The sequence below is a fragment of the Cyanistes caeruleus genome, chromosome 7 (assembly GCF_971803275.1).
Source record: "Cyanistes caeruleus chromosome 7, bCyaCae1.hap1.1, whole genome shotgun sequence".
Lineage (NCBI taxonomy): Eukaryota > Metazoa > Chordata > Aves > Passeriformes > Paridae > Cyanistes > Cyanistes caeruleus.
This window is the reverse complement of record NC_141707.1, coordinates 32,914,727-32,934,782: the sequence shown is the minus strand read 5'-3', so window position 1 is coordinate 32,934,782 and position 20,056 is coordinate 32,914,727. Positions and strand designations below refer to the sequence as shown.

The window sequence follows — 20,056 nt, the reverse complement described above, 5'->3', positions numbered from 1 at the left end:
AGCTTTGAGTTATGTTTCATTGCAGCTACTGGAAACTTCAAACCCCATTTTAATCTCAGCTGAAATAACTAGTGAACACTTGCCTCCTACCTCTTAGTAGAGATTAAAGAGGAGAAATGTTACAAACTATATTTCCCTGCACCAATTTCTTTGACACACATCACGGTGGTAACACAGTAAAAGAGCTGCATTTAATTATTTTTTCAGAACTCACAAGCTTAGAAGAGACATGGTATTTATGAACCCCATTTGTCCTCTCTAATCCATAAGATACCAAAAAATACAAAACATAAACTGCTGGCCATTGGAAGTGACCCATTGTGCCTCTGAAAATGTTTGTCTTGTTCTGTTTCTCTCTCCAAATAAAATACTGAGCATTAATTTAATCATTAAAAGAATTATGAAAATATGGAGCGATGAAAATGTAATCAAGGCAGACAATTAATAGGCACAGAAGTGTCATTTTTAAAACAGTTTAAAATATCTCCTGCACTTCTCTACTGTATTCATGCAATAAACCTACTTTAATTATTTCCTGTTCAGGCTTTCTTCTGTTTCCTTGGTTTTAGGAGGAGTTTACCTAGCAAAAAACCAATGCTGCTCATTTCCTCAGTGGATTAACTGGGCAATGATGAAACAGAAGCTTCTGTCTGCTTCATTCTTTACACAGCCTGGTGTTAAAGAGTGACCTTTCACCCTCAGAGATCTTAAGGATTAAGGATGCTTTTAAGTCTCGGTCTGGTTACTAATCCACCACTTTCACTTGATGTTAAATAAGCACTTCCTGATTTACCCTTTAAATCCTGTAAACATAATAAAACAGAGTTTAACCTTTACCTTAGGATTTTACCACTATCTTATGCTCTGTCAAATAAACCTTTATAAGAAGCAGCAAAGAGAAAACTAATAAGCCGTACCCTGATTTTTTTTTTCTGATTTTTTTTTTTTATCTTGGGATATGTAGCAAAACATTACAATATTTTAAATATATTCAGGTCAAACAGTTGTTAGGGTGCATTGGGGTCCTTACACTGTGCAAATAATGGAATTTTTAAAAAGCATTTTTAAACTATTTGAGATAATGAAATAGATGTTTCTTCTGCATTCAGACTGCTGTGAGCAAACTATGCTGGAAGGAGTTGCAATGGAAATATATTGAGAGAGATTTCATAATCCAAGGCTTTGCAACTTTCAAGAATATAATTTAGCCTCCAGCCACTGCTTTGTAAAGTCAGGCTCCCATCTGGTGTAAATTGTGTGTAAACTCTATTTGCAGTCCAGGGAATATCTTGACTTACACCAGCCATGGATTTGACCCCACAGAATTGGTTTTTTCTGTGTTTTTCTCTTTAGGAAAATGCATCTAGGTTGATGAAATATTCATTCATGGCTGTATTTAATGTTACAAAGTTTTCACTGCTCTCTGCCACAATACTTCTGTCCATGTCACAGCTGCAAAAGGTGTCTCCTTATAATTTATTTATAGAAATAACTTCTTACCTATATAAATAACTTCAATGTAGTGCTCCCAGTCTGGGATGTGGTGGGAGCCTGTCTGCATGACAGCTCCAAGGGCTGAAACCTGGGGATAATGGTATCCAGAAAAAGTATTGGAGAAGCCTTCTTTAAATCATTACAACCACTGTCCATCAAGTATTTTAAATAAGGTTTGTTTTCAGCAAACATCCAAAATACCTAATTTCAAAAATTCTGAGTTCTGTCACCTTAGAGAGTTTCTGTTTTTATGTCTCACAGCTGATAGTAGTAAGTAAAGAAAAATTATCCTAAGATAAGAAGTTAATTCCCTCTTCTGAGACCCTAAATCAAAGGACCTTAGCAACAAAGGAATACAGTTATCTGCCTTTATGGGGACCTTACTTGACTTTTGATATATTTTGGGGAATATTTATTTTAATTAAATTGAATATCTGCCTTGTATCTTGGAAATATCTGATTGTCTCTGCATCAGCTATTGTCTGAGAGGAAATATAGACAAAGTAATCATTTATACATGCATGATTTTCTTACCATAATCAACAATACCTTTGTCTTCTGCCTTAATAGTGCAAAATATCCTATTTCCTCAATGTTTTCTAATATTGCTAACAGTGCTGCAAAGGATCCAAGTGCAGCTGTTCCTTGACGATTTTGAAGGACCTGTTACCTAAACTGGAGAGGAGTTTTTGTCAAAACCAAATGTTTTAAACCTCTGAATAATGTCAAGATGTAATTCCAACTAAATGCCAACTTTTCTGGTGTCTGCTGGGGATAAGTAATAGCTGGAGTTCAAAAATTGTCTGCATTTAGGGGGCAAAGATTATTTGCAATCTCCTTGGAAAATTACGGAGTTTACTGGGCAGGGCTGCTTTTGGGAGTTTATGGTTCCCAGAATGGCCTGCTGTCTTAATATTGGACCTTTTCCTCCAGTTTGGAGATAAAATTCCTGTTAAAGGCAATAGGAGCTGTGTCACTGTATGCAAACAAGAAACAGAACAAAGGAGAAAATTATAAACAAAGGAAATTTGATTTATGCTTTTTATTGAAAATTGGGAAAGAAGGCGGGTAGGAGAAAATGCTTTTGTTTTACAGGTTTTCCTTCCACCACAGACACTAGCAATGCTTTGTTACAGCTGAACATCTTAAAAACAGTACAACCTACCTATGAAACAATCCCCCACAGATGCTGAAGACCCAAGTAGCTCACAGCATGGACAACATTCCTCCCCACAGAGCAGAACTTGATGAAACTAAGCAAGAACAAACCAGCCCTGGCCATAACTCCATGAGATCCACAAGGTGCTGAACCAGCAAAGAATCTGTGTCTGGTAAAAGCAGGGGGTTGTTTCTGCACAGACAGAGGCACTTGCTGTGTAAGAGCTCATCCACCACCCTTCAGCGAGGGATCCCACAGAAGTCAGGTGGGACTGAGCAAGAGGGGATGGAATAGGCTCTCCTGGAGCTGCTGAGAGCTGGCAAGTCTAGTGCACAGGACAGAAGAGTGGCATTGCATTTCACTGTGCATGTGTCTAGGCTGAACTGACTCTGCAGCCCTGGCAGGGTGTTACTGGGACCTTTCTTCTACACATAAAGGGAATTCTGCCAGACCCTGCTTGTCTGGGTGTGCTGGTTTAGATCTGAGTCAGCACTGGTTATGGTGGTGGTCATGGTCTGTGGGCATGTTAGTGAAAAAGGGATGTTTTGCTCTTTAATGTTTGACTGGATCTTACAGACAAGCAGTGAAGGTATCTTTCATTTTGTTTTTAAATCAACATTGCCTCCCAGGAGAAGAGCCTTGGAAATTCTGACCAGATAGTACTGATCCACCTAGCCAGAAGCCACTGCAGCTTTGCCTAAAGGCTGAACTCTTTCCTCTTCCCCTAAAATCACCTAATGCCTTTTCTTTAAATTGTCTGAGAACATATAACTTAGATGCATTCTACCAGGAAAAGAACAACTTTACATCACTCTTTAATCATTGATGATAGGTTTCAGCGTGAATGTTAATTTGGGCTTCTGGTCCTATATGAAAAAATTGCATTTTCTCTACTCTTCTAGAGAGAGCTGAGACTTCCTTTCTGAGTGCTTAATGTGATTTCAAAAAATCTTCATTCAGGATATCCACAAGCTTTGTGTGACTTGGGCTACTGCCATATATTCTGGAATGCCTTCAAGTGAAGGAAATACATTAAAAAAGGGAAAGTATTTAGAACTGCTGAGGAATTTAGTGATTTTTTGCTTCTTTGTGCTGTTACTACAACTTTCTTTTCTTATCCTATTTCTTTTGTACTTCTTAATGTTTTGAAAACAGCTTATATGAGACTCACAGAGTAATTTATGACTTCGGTATGTTTCATTATTATCTCTGCTTGCTCACCTCTCCTGAATGAAAATGACTTAAAACCAAGGGTTTTTTTCTGGATTCTGGAATAATATAGGTGAGCTCACAGCTGCATCTGTAATGAATTATTTGCTAAAGCTTTTTATGAAAGTCAAAGTTCCCTACCTCTTGGGTTCTTGCTATAATTAATAATATCTAGAGCTTTTCATAATCATTTTTAGTAATTTTTACAAGGAGCTGATGCAGTTCCTGTTTTAATGTGAGGGAGCTGGGCCACTGGAGGATGAGGTGATTTGCCTGAAGCTGGCCAGTGAGAACAGTGAAACACTGACCCCTTAGTGCAGTTCTCTGTCCATGAAGACACATTGCTTCAATTCACTCATGGTAGTTGAACCTAATTCCTCTGTTCAGCTGCTAAACTGCTGCTAAAGCACCTACAATTCTTTTTTTGGCTGGGGTTTCCTGCAGGAAAAGACAACTAAGAAAGGGTCTGGGGAACAAGATCTGAAGCATTCTCCAAAGGGGACACTGAAAGTAAGGCTAAAGAAACCAGAAGAGAATGGGGAAGAATCCCAGGGGCGGATTCAGTCAGCTGGCTGAGGCCATCTCCTGAACTTGATCTGGGCTGCTGATGGGGAAGGGACTGGGTATGGTGGGATAGGGCCTTGCTCCTGGGCTTGGGGGGATGGCACAAAGTCAACTTGAGGCCAGGTAGGCTGAGTTCATCTGGGAGAGAGCTGCTTCTACAGAAGTTAAAATGCCCAAGCTGTGATCTGCTCTGGGCTACCAACATCAGCCATCTGTAAATGAAAAAAGATGAAGAAATGGCTGAAAACATAAGGGTTTGCATTTCTCTGCAGCTCTGCAGTAGAATAATGTGGAGCTAAACATATTTCCAGTGTGTGTGTGTGCAATGTGACTATATTATAGATATATGCCAGAAAAGATCTTAATCAAAGAAGCCACACAGATTTCATGTAGTTACCATTCTTTTTGTATTCCAACAGACCACTATATTGTCATTAAAATCAACAATGGGCCCAAATGTCTTCTCAAATCCTCAATTTCCACAATTACGCTCAATTTACATCCAAATAAACAATAGAGAAAGCTCGGAGTTTAGAGAAAATCAAGAAATGGTTTACTTTCAAATGGAATTGATCTCTTCAGCCAAGAATAACATAAAGAAAGCAGTTGTGTGTGTGTATATATATATAACATTTAAACTGTATAATGTATTGGCCTGACGCATGTAGTATTACACTGCATTACTTATTATCTCTTAAACAAAACAAAACCTTTTACTGAGCAGTTACAATTCAGACAGGTTATGGCATTTGTAGGGTAATTAGCAACTGTAAAATATGACTAACCAAATCATTACTTTTAACTAAAAAAATGGGCGCCTACATTCTTGTGTATAAAACATTCTTTATAAGCTGTGCAGGACCAGGGAATATTTTATAACAGCACTTAAGACAGAGAAAATACTAATCAGGATTTTAAATGTCTGTTGTTATAGTCCTGTAAATGTTTCTGAGAATGAAATGAATAGCTTCCAGAGAAGTGCATAGCCAGAGAGATGATGCAATGGTGCCAGTGGGAAGGAAGAGCTGATGGGAGAGCAGGAGGCCTGAGGTGCTGTGCAAGTCATCCAACACTCAGGAGAGAGACTGGCCCATTTCACCTTGGTCTCACATTGCTTTGGGTCAAGAACAATGGCTACAAGTGCTACAAAAAGAAAGGGAACATTCATGCATTGAGGTAAATATGTACCAGTTAAATGAGACCTCTAAATGAGCTTTTTAAATTAAAGAATTAAAAGTTTCTTCTCCATTCTCTATGGGAGATCACTACTGATTTTGCTAGCACCTTCCCAGCTTCCAGACTGCAGCAGTTTCAGTATCTAGGAGGAGGCTTTTCCCAAGGATCACTCACTGGGCTTCTTAACAAAGCGCTCTGGATTGCTCACCTGGCTTCCCTTTAAATTTACACATCTGAAAAATGACTTCAGCGCCAACCCACTGGAGTTGATCTAGGTTCCCTCAAGTCTCATGGAACTTAGCTCATGTTCATCAAGAGCTTCTCTGAGTTGCAAGTCAGTGAGGTGTGAAATGCTTGTGGTTTGATGATTCACAGAACTCTCACTGTGAGCCTTAATTAATCAATCTTTGCAAGGAATTTGAAATCCTTAGATGAAAGGCTCTGTAGCTGCAAAACATTATTACAATGGCCACCACTTGTCTTCATGAGGACCTCACTTTTACCACTGTTTTTTGTACCATTGCAATAGCTTTTCATTGTAAGGGGAAGAGCTGTGTAAACATATTCACCAGCAAACATTCAGGCTGGTGGTTTAAAAGAAACTATGCTGGACAAGCAATACAACCTTCCTTACAGCCATGTCATCCCAAGCTGTGATCTTGTCAGGCTGCAGACATAAAATGAGACTGGGCTGGGCCAGCAGGTTCTGATGCTAATGATTGAGAAAAATAAAACATCTGAATCTAAATTCCTCCACTGTGGTGCCCTCTCAGAGAACTGGGAGCCCATGGAATGTCCTCATGTACTGCTATGGCATGAATTAGACCAAAAACTGTTCTGTCTGTAAACAACATCTTCATTCTTTTCATAATTACTGATTTAGAGCACGCCAGCATAGCACCTGATGTAGCTTCATTGAAGGCAAATAAATCCACCCCAAAGACTGTAGAATCTGCATCCTGAGCATGGATGTGTCACTGGATGTGGCTGAGCAACAGGAGGAAAGAGAGAGGGATGAAGGATGACGATAAAATTATGTTGTATTTGTGTCAGATGTGGTTTTCATTTTCCCACATACAAGCTACCTTGCTTGGCTTACATGTTCACAGCTCTCAGTTTCACAGATAGATCCTTTTCTCCTGGAACCTGGACCAGAGTGGTTTGCAATAATGCATTTTTATTTGAGAGGGAATGTTTAATGAAAATAACTTGCACAGGCACTTATAATTATGCACTGGAGTTTGAGACTCTGGATTTGTCTAATTTTTCTTATAGAAATTGTGTACTCTTATTACAGATTAGACATTAAGGAAAAGAGATTGAGAGATAATTGACTTGTCTACAACCAGATTGTCATGTCTAATACATGAAGTCTCTGAGGTGGAGAAATCTTATTTGGTTTGTAGGACTGTGTAGGACAATTACAGGTGCAATATAAAATTATTGTTGTTGTATTGTTAATCTTACATAAATAACCATGTTCTCTACCCAGTGTGCCAGGTATCCACTGTGCAAAGAATAATAGCAGAACGAAGAGTATAGGTTGTTTCAGCTGCTGAATTCCCAAACCTGTTGAGATTTGTTTTAGAGTTGATGCCCAATCCCAAGCTAGTCCTTTACAATCTATTTAAATGTAGCTGGTGAACATAATGAGAAATTGGAACAGGTTTGGGATCTGTAGGTCACAAATGGACACTACTGATCATGTTAAAAAGACATGTTGAAAACAAGCACTACAAGATGCATAAAAGGACAGGATGGTGTTTACTGCAATTCTCTGTGCACCAATTGAAGAGTTTAAGGACAAACTATTGCACTCTGTGTTCAAAAACAGTGTTCCAAAGTCTGTTGTAAAACACCATGAAGAAAGGTACCATCTAAATCTCACAGTAGATGTGAGCCACATCTACTATCAGCAGTATATTCAGGAAAAGAGAGTCCTGCCCATGCAACACTCAAACACAGTAATTTTGCTTTTCCACTGATTCTGTCTTCTGATCTTTCCAACTTGGCTTTCTGCCCATCTAGGTTTAGGTTTATAACTCACTTCTGATCATGTCTGAAAATTCTTGTAAACATAATTTTGCATATCGTACGTGATCTGAGATCAGCTGAGTTTATTTGAAGCTATTGTTTGGTATTTAGGATACCTGTGTAACTGGTTGTGCAAAAACTGCTCATCTAATCTGTTAATGTGTCTAAAACCTCAGATGTAACAGGAGAAATGCTTCTTGGTTTATCCCAGGGCTTGGGATAGAGCAGAAGAAGGAGGACCACCCATGTAATTTTTATATTGAGGCAATGAAGGGCTTGGAAAGTCCCAGGCCAATGCTTCTCCAATTTCAATATTCTTTACATGTTAAACAATCAGATCATGTCCCAGCTCCTTGAGAGCTCCCACTTGTTTCCCACTGGCACAGAGGAAAACCAGAGGAAAAATCAGTTTGTACCAAGGGAACTCCACCATATGGAATTTTTGTCTGTTGTTTCTATGCCTGCAAGTTCTTTTCACAGTCTTAAAAAATTTCAGTCTGTTGGAAAAGGAAAAATAAAGTTTTGTTTATGAGGCAGCATTCAGAATTAAGATAGTTTGAGGAAGAACAAGCCTGAGCATGGAGCTGCAACAGCCTCACCTCTGCTGGGTTGCTGAAGTCAACAACCCCAACCAGACCTAGGCTTACCTACAAAAGTTTTTTGTGAAGAAATTAGCATAAACACATTTTAAAAATACACATTTCTCACATCTGAATAATCTCTTGGATTTTCATAGTAGTGCAAGACAAAATCGTGGTAATGCAAGTAGAGTTTTGAAATTATAGAAGTATAGATTTGAAATGCACAGTATACAAATTCACATGGCCTAATGGAAATTTTCTGCTTCCTTTAAAAATACCTGATTCTGATCATTAACCAGCCATAAGGCTACTGTCTCTTTGCTGCACAGATCCAAGCCTTTCTCCATGTCATATTCATACAATTAATCTAGGTGTTTGTGTGCTTCTTGTGCATTTAAGCTCCATTCTGATATGAATGCATTTTTATTGATCAGTTCATTTCAACTGGTAATATTTATTTAGTACTTGATTCTTTCCAGACTTCTTAGATGCAACAGAAGAGAAAGATTTGTATTACTAATTTGCTTCCATCTAATGCATTTGTGAATTATTACCTTAGTTTTTTGAGGTACAGTAAAAATTTAAAATTGATTAATTTGATGAAACAACATTGTGCCAGGGTCAAGTAGCTCAAATATTCATTTTTTATTAAATAGTAATTTCATTCACACTTTCAAATTGCACTTTGTTCAAAGGTCTCATGAAAAGAAATTTCTTCTTTTTTTTCCCTGTCCTTCTAAAATAAATGTTGAGAGGATTCAGCCTTCAAAGAGCTCATAGAATTTGATATAGAAATAATCCAAGAGGATTTCCATGGTGATAGGAATATGATCCAGGCTACACTTTAAGGAAATGGCATAAAAGCAAATGTTAGAAAAGTTAGATTAATAAGTAATCATTTCTCTGACAATAAAATCAAGTGGAATAGGCCAGACATGAGTGGAATGCATAAGTCATTGCTTTAAAATGGGCTGGGGCAAGCAGCATTTGGTCAGGTGTGCACAGGATCCACTCTTCAATTTTGAGTCAGCCTCTTAAAAAATGAAGTTAATTATTGTTTGGAAAGGGAACAGTGTGTATTGCTCTTCTTGGAAATGGAGGCTCTACAGCAAGACACTGAACAGATGCAAATGGCTGAGAGGTGGAAAGTAAGAGCCTGTGAGAACACAAAGCTTCTGTGGTTTAGAAGAAAGAAAAATGGTGGGTTTTGTTTGCTGATTTTGAGTCCTGCTTATTTGTATGAATTAAGTGACACACAAATATTTTTATGACAGGATTTATTCTGCATAACAATATGAATGAGCCACTGAATAATAACCAAGTCCCTTGTGACTGCAGACGAAGGGTGATTAAATTATAATCACATTGGATTAATTAATCTATAATATTTGTTCTTTATATGAAAGAGGAAAATCAGCCTTCAACATAAAGGTTATGTACTCATGAGGTCTGTGTCTTAATAAAGAAAAGGCTTTGGGAAAAAGCTTGACAAGCCCCCCAGATATGATATGTTGTAAATGTAGACAGAAGGTTATTACTGATATAAAGTACATTCAATGTAATTATCAGCCACAACAAATAATCGGAGAGATGATAATGAATAATTAACATTTTTATTTTTCTGTAGTAATGTGTCTAATAGATAAGCTCACAACATAGAATTAATTTATTATGCTATAGCATTTTAGTAATGAAAACTGTATCATCAAAATATCTCTTCAGTGGTAGTGCAAGATATCAGCTTAAATAACCGATAAGACTTATTCCTTTGTTTTCCCCACCCAGTTGTGCTGAAGATGCCCTGAAAGCAAGGAACTAGCAAAAGGAACCATAAAAATCTTGAAAGAAAACCATAATGCAAATATAAAATTTATGATCTCATCCTCTAGTCCCAGTAAATCAAAAAACACAGGCTATTTACAAAGAGAACTCTCAATGTATTACATTCAATTTATACACATTAAATTTTAATTCCATTTTTGTTGGATTTGTTACTAAAAATTTCTGACTTTAATATTTTCCAAATAAAATACCACTTGCATCTTTTAAGGAATCAATTAGTGTGTCCAAATGAACTGTGTTCTGAATGAGAGAAAAAAAAAATATACCTGAAAGTCATTGTATATATAGATTTTAATTACTTCAATCCATCCATTTATGTATGGGAAGGTTATCCTTATTATGGGACTGGAGAGGGGACACTGGTTTAAATATCTTGGACATGTTCTTGATCAAAAACCGTGCACAGTAGGGATGAGGACAGAAAGCTTTCTCTCCATACATATAATTTCCAGTCCAGTTGAGTTCCAGCTGCAGTGATGACTTCCTTTGGTGTGACATCAAATCATCCCAGGGAGTCATCATCCAAGGATCGTCTTTAATTTACACCACTGGGTAAACTGTCAGAAGTAATGGCAAATTTAAAGAGAGTGGTATAGGCAGAGGAGTCCATGGGTCACAAAAACACTTTCCTTAACTGTGAAAAGTTAAGGACTACTTAAGTGGGTGATCCTAAGCTGTCTGGGGAGTCTGCTGTGTTAGCATTCAGAAGCTCCATTGTCTTGTCTGTATCACACCTCAAGGCTCCCAGCCTGATTTTATTTTTATTGTTTTATTTTTTTTTTTGTGAACAGCTCCATCAGTTTCTCTTTCTGAGCAATATTTTAGCATTTTTCTTTTTTTTTTTTTTTTTTTTTTTTCACTTGTTCTCCAAGGTCTGCTTATTAAATTACTATGCAACTGCGATACTAAATCTTATCTTTTGGCTGTAGTGCACAGAGGCTGCAGATAAGACTTGAGGGGAGGGACAAACCATTTGTCTATCAGTAGACTATGAGAAGCAAGAAGAGAGGAAGATGATACTTTTGATGAATATTTGTAGCTGAACAACGCAGTGCACTAAATGGCTTTTCTGTTCTCAGTATAGGAGCATACTTGTATTTCTAAAAGCAAAAGATTTTTATAAGGCTCTAAATCAAATATGAAGTTAAAAAAAAAAATTAAGATTTATAACTGCCTCCAGGATCTTACTATTCTCTGCTAGCCAAATTAATCTCCTGCTTACTTCATTGAGCAACGTACAGTCCTCAGATAAGAAAATTTTTGGGTCATCTTACTCAGCTACATATATATAGCCTGAGGAAGTTTGCAGAAAGTAATTTTTGGGTTTCTCTGGGAAAGGAAGTTACAAAGCACTGTGCTGCTGGCACAAAGAGGGTGAAAATGGACACCAGAGATTCAAAAAAGAGAAAAAACCTTAACATGGGAAGTTAAATCAATAAACTTTCAAGCTTACTTTTAAAAACCAATTCAGCAGCGGCTGGTGTTTTCTTGATATAATGCTCGTGGCTTCCTAATTGATTTGGTCATCAAAAAAGCTACTGACCCAGTCTACACTGGAAAGCAAAGCTATTCATAATTCAGAAAACCAAGGAATGTAGGGGGTCCTTGTGGGCAATTTCCACTGGGCAAAGTAAGCCCCCATTTCCAGCCCTGTGGGCACAAAAATGGCCCAGACTGAGATGTCCTTTCTGGGGTGTCACTGGCGCTGCTGGCAGTGCTCGTAGCAGGTCCAAGTCCCCTCTGTGCTGAAGATGACTCTCCTGGGCACACAAAGTGAAATTTAATTTTTGTTTTTACTGACAATGTCAGTTTTTTCTTTCTTTCCCTAATTTATGTTCAAACAGAGCAAGGATTTCAAAATAAGAGTTGACATTTAGTTCTTGTTAAAAAGCGATTATTTCAGCCACTTGGATGCTGACGAATGACTCAATTCCCTGTTTAAAAAAGGTCTTTAAGAAAAGTATGCAGATTTATGCTTTGGAAAATCTTGACTATCTTTCTATCTTTTCTCAAAGACAAATTTTAAAAATCTGAACTGCTCCTGTCATCAGGCTAATGGCATAGTGCCCCATACCTCCTCTAAATCTAGTTGTTATTGATCAGCTAGTGCAATATTTAATTATACTCAGGGGGGAGAGGGACTTCTTCAGTGTGTGATTCATTATCCCTTATGAATGGAAACTTCTCAATGTTGGTAGATAACCAATAAGCAAATGTTATTGATTGTTCTCCAACATCAAATAAGGATAATAAATATCACTATTTGGGGCTTGAATGTCACATTCAAGAGAAGCTTCATAACCATCTGTTAATGAGTTTCTAATCTTTGACCCCCTTGCTAATGCCAGCTGTAGTCTCTTCTTGATCATTACAACTTCCCTGTCATCCTGCCTTGCATGTTCTACATTAGTACAGGCTGACTGTAAACATCTTAAGTGTTAAAAAAACTGTACTAAAGCCACTTAGAGAAGACAATTTTTTTTAAAGAAAAAGTTTAGTGGAAATTAAAGAAATAGCAAGAATAAAGAGTGGTAAAATAAAAAGACTTGGAAGTCTAATGTTCACACTCAAGATGCAGTCATCCTGACTTTTAGACTATCTCAATCTGTTCAAACTGCTCTACAGCAAATAGGATGTATTGCAGCTATTAGGCCAAGGAATTCTGGGTTCAAAACAAAAACAGATGACCTCTCCCAAATGGAACTTGCCATTATCTGTCTAAATAACAGAATTCTTCCAATTCCCCTCAGCCCAAAGCAGTCCAAAACCCTTTCAAACACAGCTTTCACCAAATTGTCTTCTGCATGTTTCCATTTTGAGAATGAATAGATTTGTCTGCAGTGTGCTTCCTTGGATGAATGATGGACTTTCTAGCCCAAGCACTGAAGCTAGTTATCTCTAGTGAACTTGATGTGTTGTACTTTCATTAAAAGTCTGCAGTAAGTACTTCCTGTAGATTTATACCCTCATCCTTTTATTGTTGGAAATCTAATTTTAAAAACTATCCTGGGACCCTGTTCAAGCATTAGTTTCTTGTCAGGCTTTTTTGTCTGTGTCATAAACCCACAACGATATCTGGCACAAATGTAGAGGGTGCCCAGGGGGTGCCCAGCAGTGACAGAAAGAGGGATTCAGCAGAGTAGGACTTCATGGACTCCAGGCATCAGTTGTTCACTCTATGCCTGGGACTAACCCATGCTATTTTCTCTGTCTTCACTGGAAAGTACAAAAATGTAACTGTCCCTTTCTGTTGTGATCCTTCCTTCGTTAGATTTTGCTTTTATGAGTTCTGTTCCAATCTGGACTTCACCCTGTGCCTGCCATTACAATGTCTGAGCTCTCAGTCCCTGCTCATACATCCCAACAATTCCAAGTCCTGACTGATCTGCCTGCAGCAATTTCCCTCATATACCATTTCTTTCCTCTCAGTATCAGCTGCAGCACCTAAAAAGGAACCACTAATATAGTCTTCTCACATTAAAAGAGAAAGTGGAATGTGAAAAGTTATTAGAGAGAGAAGAGAGAACAAAAGAAAAAATATCTTCATACTCTTGTGTAAATCTGTTCTCCCATGTCTTGAAGGCTGAATGCTGTATTTGAGAGACCACAAAGAAGAAACTGCAACATATCAGTGAAGGAAAATGAGGAGCTGAAGAGATAAGGAATATGTTACACAGACCAGGAAACTTCTGGCTGGGATGTTGGAGAGGATATAAAGTGAGTATAGATGCTTTTACAGGCTGTATCTGCACTTTCTAATTCATTTCAGAGTGGATTTATTTTTAAACAGATCCTCCTCTAGTCTCCATCTACCACCTGCTAAGTAAGTTGTCAAAGCAGTTTTGGTGGAAGTATTCAATGTTGAAATTTGTTTACAAGCCAATATGTTAACCTCACCACAACACATTTCCCTACTGTGCACCTAATAGAAAAATCACCCCAAGTATTTACTATAACGAAATTAGATATTGATAAGGATTGAATAGTAGTGATGGTTTCATTTTCTGTCATTAGAAATGCCAATTCCACTCCTCCTCACCCAGTTATTTCCCTTAGAGACAAGAGCAGTTCATAGAAGTCACTCTGCTGCTCTGGGACCTCTCCTGTGCTGGCTCTCAAGTCTTGAGTGGGAAGGGAAGCGCTGTGACAGCTGCTGCCCTACAATCTCTGATCTCCTGTGTGTCAGTGCCTGTAAGGTACAGGATTATGTTTTTGTGCAGTCCCAGTGACAAACACAGAGAAAGGCCAGATTAATACAGAGTTCTACCCTCTTTGCCAGAGGAACACCCTGAGACCAGAAAGGAGGTGCAGCATGGAGCCTGGGCTGGTTGTGTGTGCAGACAAGGCAGGACCACAGTAGTGCAGGGCCTGGAGCAGAAAAAGGAAATAATGTGGGGCAGGAAAAGGTGATGGCAGTGATATCCCTAAAATCAGCTTGTGGTCCTCCTTCAGTGTGGACTAGAGTGTGTATTGGGACAAAACTGGCCACTTTGTGCTAAAAAATTTTGAAGCCTAAAACCTGGTCTGTGAGGCACCAAAATCTTCTGTAAATGTAGACTATAGAGTGATTTTTTATAAATAATTTTCACACAGAAGTTACATTAAGCCAACATTTCATTCATTCTCATGTCCTTTGCCATTAAAGACTGGCATTAGAAACTTGTGCTTTTCAGTTGCCAGATTATTCTGTTTTTTAACTGTACCTGGGTACCTAAAGGACCAGGGACTCATCACCTGCATGCTATACAAACATTCCTTTATTTGTTTTATTTTTAAATATTAGTCACATTCACACATTGGGCCAATGATTTAAAACACAAAAAATATGTTCTTTTCTATCATGTGCTTTCTGACATTTTCAAAATCTTAACAAATATTCCTGCAGATCAATATTATCACAGTGTCTAACAACCTTTTTGCTTGGGGATTGCATGAGTGAAAAAGTAAAAAGCAGAGACTGTCCAAAGATCTATGATACAGCACAGATGCATACATGCAAGAAGAGCCAGTAAGTGGATACTGTCAAACAGGGAGTAAGAAGAAGCAATGAAACACTTATAGGAATCATAAGCAGCCTGACCACTCTCTATTGGTTTGTTTTTTTTCCTCAGGAAAAATAACTCCTGTTTGAACAGTGAGATACCTCTGTGCATATCTGTGGTGAGCATTTTCCAATTATGCAAAAGCAAAAGAATAAAAAAGCCTTGATGAAGAGTTTATAAAGGAATTAAGATGTGAGCTCATGCAGACGTACTGACAGGAGTGTGTGAAGGGCTTGGAAAGTAAAGTCCAGTTCATATGTTATTCAAGAAGGAAAAGGCATAATCAAAGCAAAAGGCTAGGGAAAAATATGTTCTTTTTGGTAGCATTCTTACTAGATATAAATGGAATAAGTCTGTACCCTTTTGGGCCTGAGAAAATAATGTGGCATTAACTGAAAGTCAAGATGATGAGAACTCAAGGCACTTTGGATTGAGTCCGTATTTCAGAGATTTTAGACTGGCCAGGTCTAGCAAAACAAGCATCTGAAGATCTGGGGATTGACATGAGCCAAAGTTAGCATCAAGTTTGAAGCAGATAGGATGGTGATATTTCTTAGAGGAAGAGAAATCTTGGAAGGAAAGGTTAGAATTATGTTTTTACTCTGCTTAGTTTTAGGTGATAGCAAAATACCAGAGGATGTTAAAGAGGCAGACCAAGACCTTAATTTGCACACAGAGACAGGTCTAGAGAGATGCAGATCAGTGAATTATTAGCATAGAGATGGCAGTTGATGGTAATTGAAAAAGTCGTCTTTGAACAGGCTGTGCTGGGATGGGTAGGATTGTGTCATTAATAGCAGAAGAAGGAAAGATAAGAGTGTTTCAGCAAGGGTGAAACATTCAGAGGGCTGGGCTTCTAAAAGGCTTTAATTAAAATCATGAGGCAAAGTCCATTCATTTAAATTCACACTGGCTTTAATGAGTTTTGGATCAGGTCCAAAGAAAAAACCTGAATTTCACAACAGGGAGCAAATAGTAGAATTCAAAGCAGGTTGAGAGTGGGTGAGAGAGACATTGAAGCTTCACCTATACCTAGGTAAAGCGTAATCCTTTGGGATTCACCCAGCTGACACAGGCATTTCATATGCTTTTGGTGCCCAGCCAGCTCTAGCTCTTGTGTCTTTAAGAAGTCATACTGAAAAAAGGCAGAATAGACCCAAAATTATGTCTGGGAATCCTTTCAGAATATATATTTTTTTTCACTGTTGATGTAAGACAATCCTGGCATGCAGATAAATTAGGTCAGATTATTTCCTTCTTTTCATGCTGAGCAATACATAGTAAATAAAGTCTGGCAGTGCCTCAGACTACTTTCTGGTAAAATAAACTCAAATACACTGAGGTAAAAGACATGACCCCACTGAAATCAGTGGGAATTTTGTCACTAAAAGTATCAAGAGTATCAGTGTGGGGCTTCAATAGTCTTTGATATAAATCATAAGATTTGCTTTCCCTATTGCATGTGAGCTGTACAATTGTCTGTTTGTGGATGCACAAAAAACAACCCGTCAAGTAAAGAAAACTTATGATGTCAATGTGCATAGGTTAAGGTGCTTAATCTGGGTATGAAGGCTTCATTTGATCTACAGCCACTTTAGCTGAGAGAGTGTACATGGGGTTTTGACATGCTTTAATTTATGTTGTGTTGACTTCTCACCATTAATGGATTTGTTTTATCTTTCCCAAGTACTCAACTAGACAAGTCATTGCTTATAAATGACAGAAGAGGATATTTAGATGTGTAGAAGTAGGCAAGCAGGTACCATGCTGACAAAAGTCCCTTAAATTTTCAGACACTACTATGTTTATTTAAATCTTTTACATTTATATTTTTTCAGTGGTTTTTTTGTTCTTTGCTTTTTTGTTGTCGTTATAGAGAATGAGCTCTGTGACTTAAAATAACCCAGCCACAAGTGGGGTTAGTTTTATCTTGTAAATGGCAGCTTAGTGGAATCTACACAAGTTCAACTCAATTTTATTTCTATCAGTGTGGTAGCATGTCAGGTTGGGATAATATTTTTCCCTCCCACTCCTTGTTAGTTCACTGAAAGGATATATATTTACAACACACTGAAAAGCAGGATCCTTGTTGTGATCCTCTTTCTGCACAGCAGTCAAACTAACCATGAAGAAAAATGTCCTTAAATATTGGAACAAATTTTAACATGACTTCTCATTCAAGTTGCAGGATAAACTTTCATTTGGGATTTTGGTTATAGGTAGGGTCAAAGTTCTCGTGCTCATGGACTTACCTGGAGAGCCTGATTTCATATTTGGGTGTGTAAATCTGTGTCCTGGTTGTTCCAAGAGAGTAATAAGGTTCAGGACACTGGCCAGCATGCCAAATATGCATCTTGATTGCAGGCGCACAACGACAGGCTCAGGTGTGTTTTTCAGGCACACGCTGTCACAGTTGGGCCACAAACATTGCTGGATAATCCCACTTGGAACCTGTGGGAAAATGGGAATAGAGAGGAACCTCTGCACACCTTGCACGAGGCTGGTGCCCAGCCAGGGTCTACCTGCAGTGGAAGAGGTTTCCCTCAGGAATGTGGCTGCAGAACTCCACTGCCACCCTGGACATCAGCTTGCCTGAGCACGTGGTGGCTGCCTCCTGAGCCACACTCACATGTAGGGCTTGAAACACACATTCCAGAGTAAGGAGCTGATAGAGTAGAGAACACAAAAGGACTTCCCCCTCTATTAGTACCACTCTCAGCTCTGCATGACTTGACTCATAAGTCTGTGTTTTTTGAGGTATTTTGGATTTTAGCTGTGCTCAAATGAAGCAGGTCAAATCCAAAGTGTGACTGGCAATTTCATCCGCAATAACTGTGTTGTGCTTGGGTGGGGAAAAGCCATCAGCATAAGAAAAGAAACTTTAATTGTTCACCTTAAAAGACAAAAATACACATTATGAAGTTGAGAAATATATTCCAGTGCTCTCTGTAGAACTTCCAGATCGTTTTGTAATAACTTGCTGTTCAAGAGAAGATTTTTATGACTCATTACGGATTTCTACCATGCTTAGAAGTTAGTCTGGCTTGAAATTCAGTGCCAAAATGTTTGCGTGATTGTTTTGCTGGAAATATTTCATAACTTCTGGGCTTTGATTCATGAGATGAGATAAATGACAAAACATATAGCTGTACGTAATGCCCATTCTTGTTTATAGGTCTAAGAGACTTGGCTGAAACTTGATGAGTATATGCTTCATGAATAAGCATATTTGAAAAATTAGTCTCTAATAACTTGTGTGCATGAACTTTGCCTTCATTTGTGTAAGTGGTTAAAGAATAGACACAGGAAAGTGCAAAGATAATTTGTAAGAACAAGAATTGATATCCTTGAAAAAGTTAATATCAAGAAATAATTTTGCCATTTATACTCACCCTAGTAGAAAGTTCTTTGATAGAAAAGATCCTTCATAATCTATAAACTGGAATTAAAAGAGAAATACTAAGAGGAACTAATGACCCCATAATGTGTTTCAGCCACATACTGTTATATTCATACAACGTGTGCTAACCAAGGATGGTGCTTATTGGTCCTCTAAGGCTATAGCACAATCTGAAGCATAATTTTATGTAAAACCCCATGGATTCAGGCATAACATTAAAGTGATAGGATAACTTGTATGGACAGGATTCTTCACAGTATTTTTCCCTTTGTTTTAATTTCTATGTCTGAGAAGGAAATTAACTGAGAGGTCTTGGGTTATTTGGATTAAATGAATTGTAATTCTTGTGAATGAAAGTCTTTCTTCCCTTCCTCTTGGGTAGTACCTGCATGATGGAAGAGATGCCAGGACACATCCATTCAAAAACAGACAAAGAAAGAAGCAAGGAAGCAAATTCAAAGACAGAAGCAGACAAATAATGTGGCAGCTACAAGAGACTCAGCAGGAATTGAGGCAGAACATGAACATGCACTTTGTTTTTTACTCTCTTGATCTGGATTCCACCAGAATCTTGTAGTGAGATGATGTTAGTGTGCACTGGTGAACGGTCTGTCCAAAAACTATGGCACAAAAAATCATTTGCATCCCTCTAATCCCACTTGGCTTCAGTTAGCCAAAGCAGAAATCTCTGGATGGTGTAAATGTCTCTTCCCACCAGTCATGGCCTCATTCAATGACTTCACAGGCTTCACAAGCTATGGCATTCAAAAGAAAGGGGTGCATCTTTATTTTGAATTCTTTTCTTTATTAGAGAAAGTAAAATCATTCATAGCTAGTGGCACCTCTTTCCCACACCATCCTGAAAGCAGTTAAATAGGGCAGTATGAGAAAGGAGATGAGGCCAGACTCCCATTTCCTTTTAAAACAAGTGGTGGGTTTTAACGACTATGTCCACACATCTTGTGCAACACCACTGGGTCTGGGCTCTGCTAGAAGGAAACACCCTCAGGGAGAGTGGTTTGGGTGCATGGCCAAAGAGCACTTGAGCTTAACAGTGCCAGTTTTCTTCAGAAAGGATGAATAAAGCACACAGGCCCTGGCTCATACCACCTTAGATGTTAATAAAACAATAATAACTGTCTCCTTTTCAGAAGTATCTGCATAATACCTTCACAGTTACAGTTAAATGCCAGCATTTGTTAGGAGACACTGAGTATTAACTCATTTATTAGCATATTATTATGCTCAGAATTAACTGACTATTTCTTATTCAAAGTCAATATAAAAATTTTCGTGTTTCAGAAACACTTACTCAAGTTTGATGGCAATAACAATATAGCAAGATGGATTGTGTTCCAGGAAAAAAAAAATTAACATTTTTCTATTTTATTTTGAAAGGTTGGGCTTTGAGAGACTGACTACTTTATAATACTAAGTTTAGGAGATAAAAGCATGTTAAATATTAGATATGATAAAGATAGTTTAATCTTTAGGAAATCGATTCATTTTTGTGACACTGAACTTGCTATATATTTACATAAATATCTAAAAGAGA

General features: G+C 38.0%; 1 long non-coding RNA gene across 16 annotated transcripts in view; it reads left to right on the top strand.

The window, feature by feature from the left end:
• Positions 1-20,056, top strand: part of LOC111932288 (uncharacterized) — a 198,278-nt gene that overhangs the window by 102,600 nt on the left and 75,622 nt on the right. For 7 of the 16 annotated variants that reach the window (XR_015288887.1, XR_015288884.1, XR_015288888.1 and 4 more), the window contains one exon: positions 13,642-13,776. The exons of 8 other annotated variants lie outside the window; for them this stretch is intronic. This is a non-coding gene — a long non-coding RNA (uncharacterized LOC111932288). Of the gene's footprint in view, positions 1-13,641; positions 13,777-15,170; positions 15,220-20,056 lie in introns of all 16 variants that reach the window. One more of the 16 variants, XR_015288885.1, reaches the window with a different exon arrangement.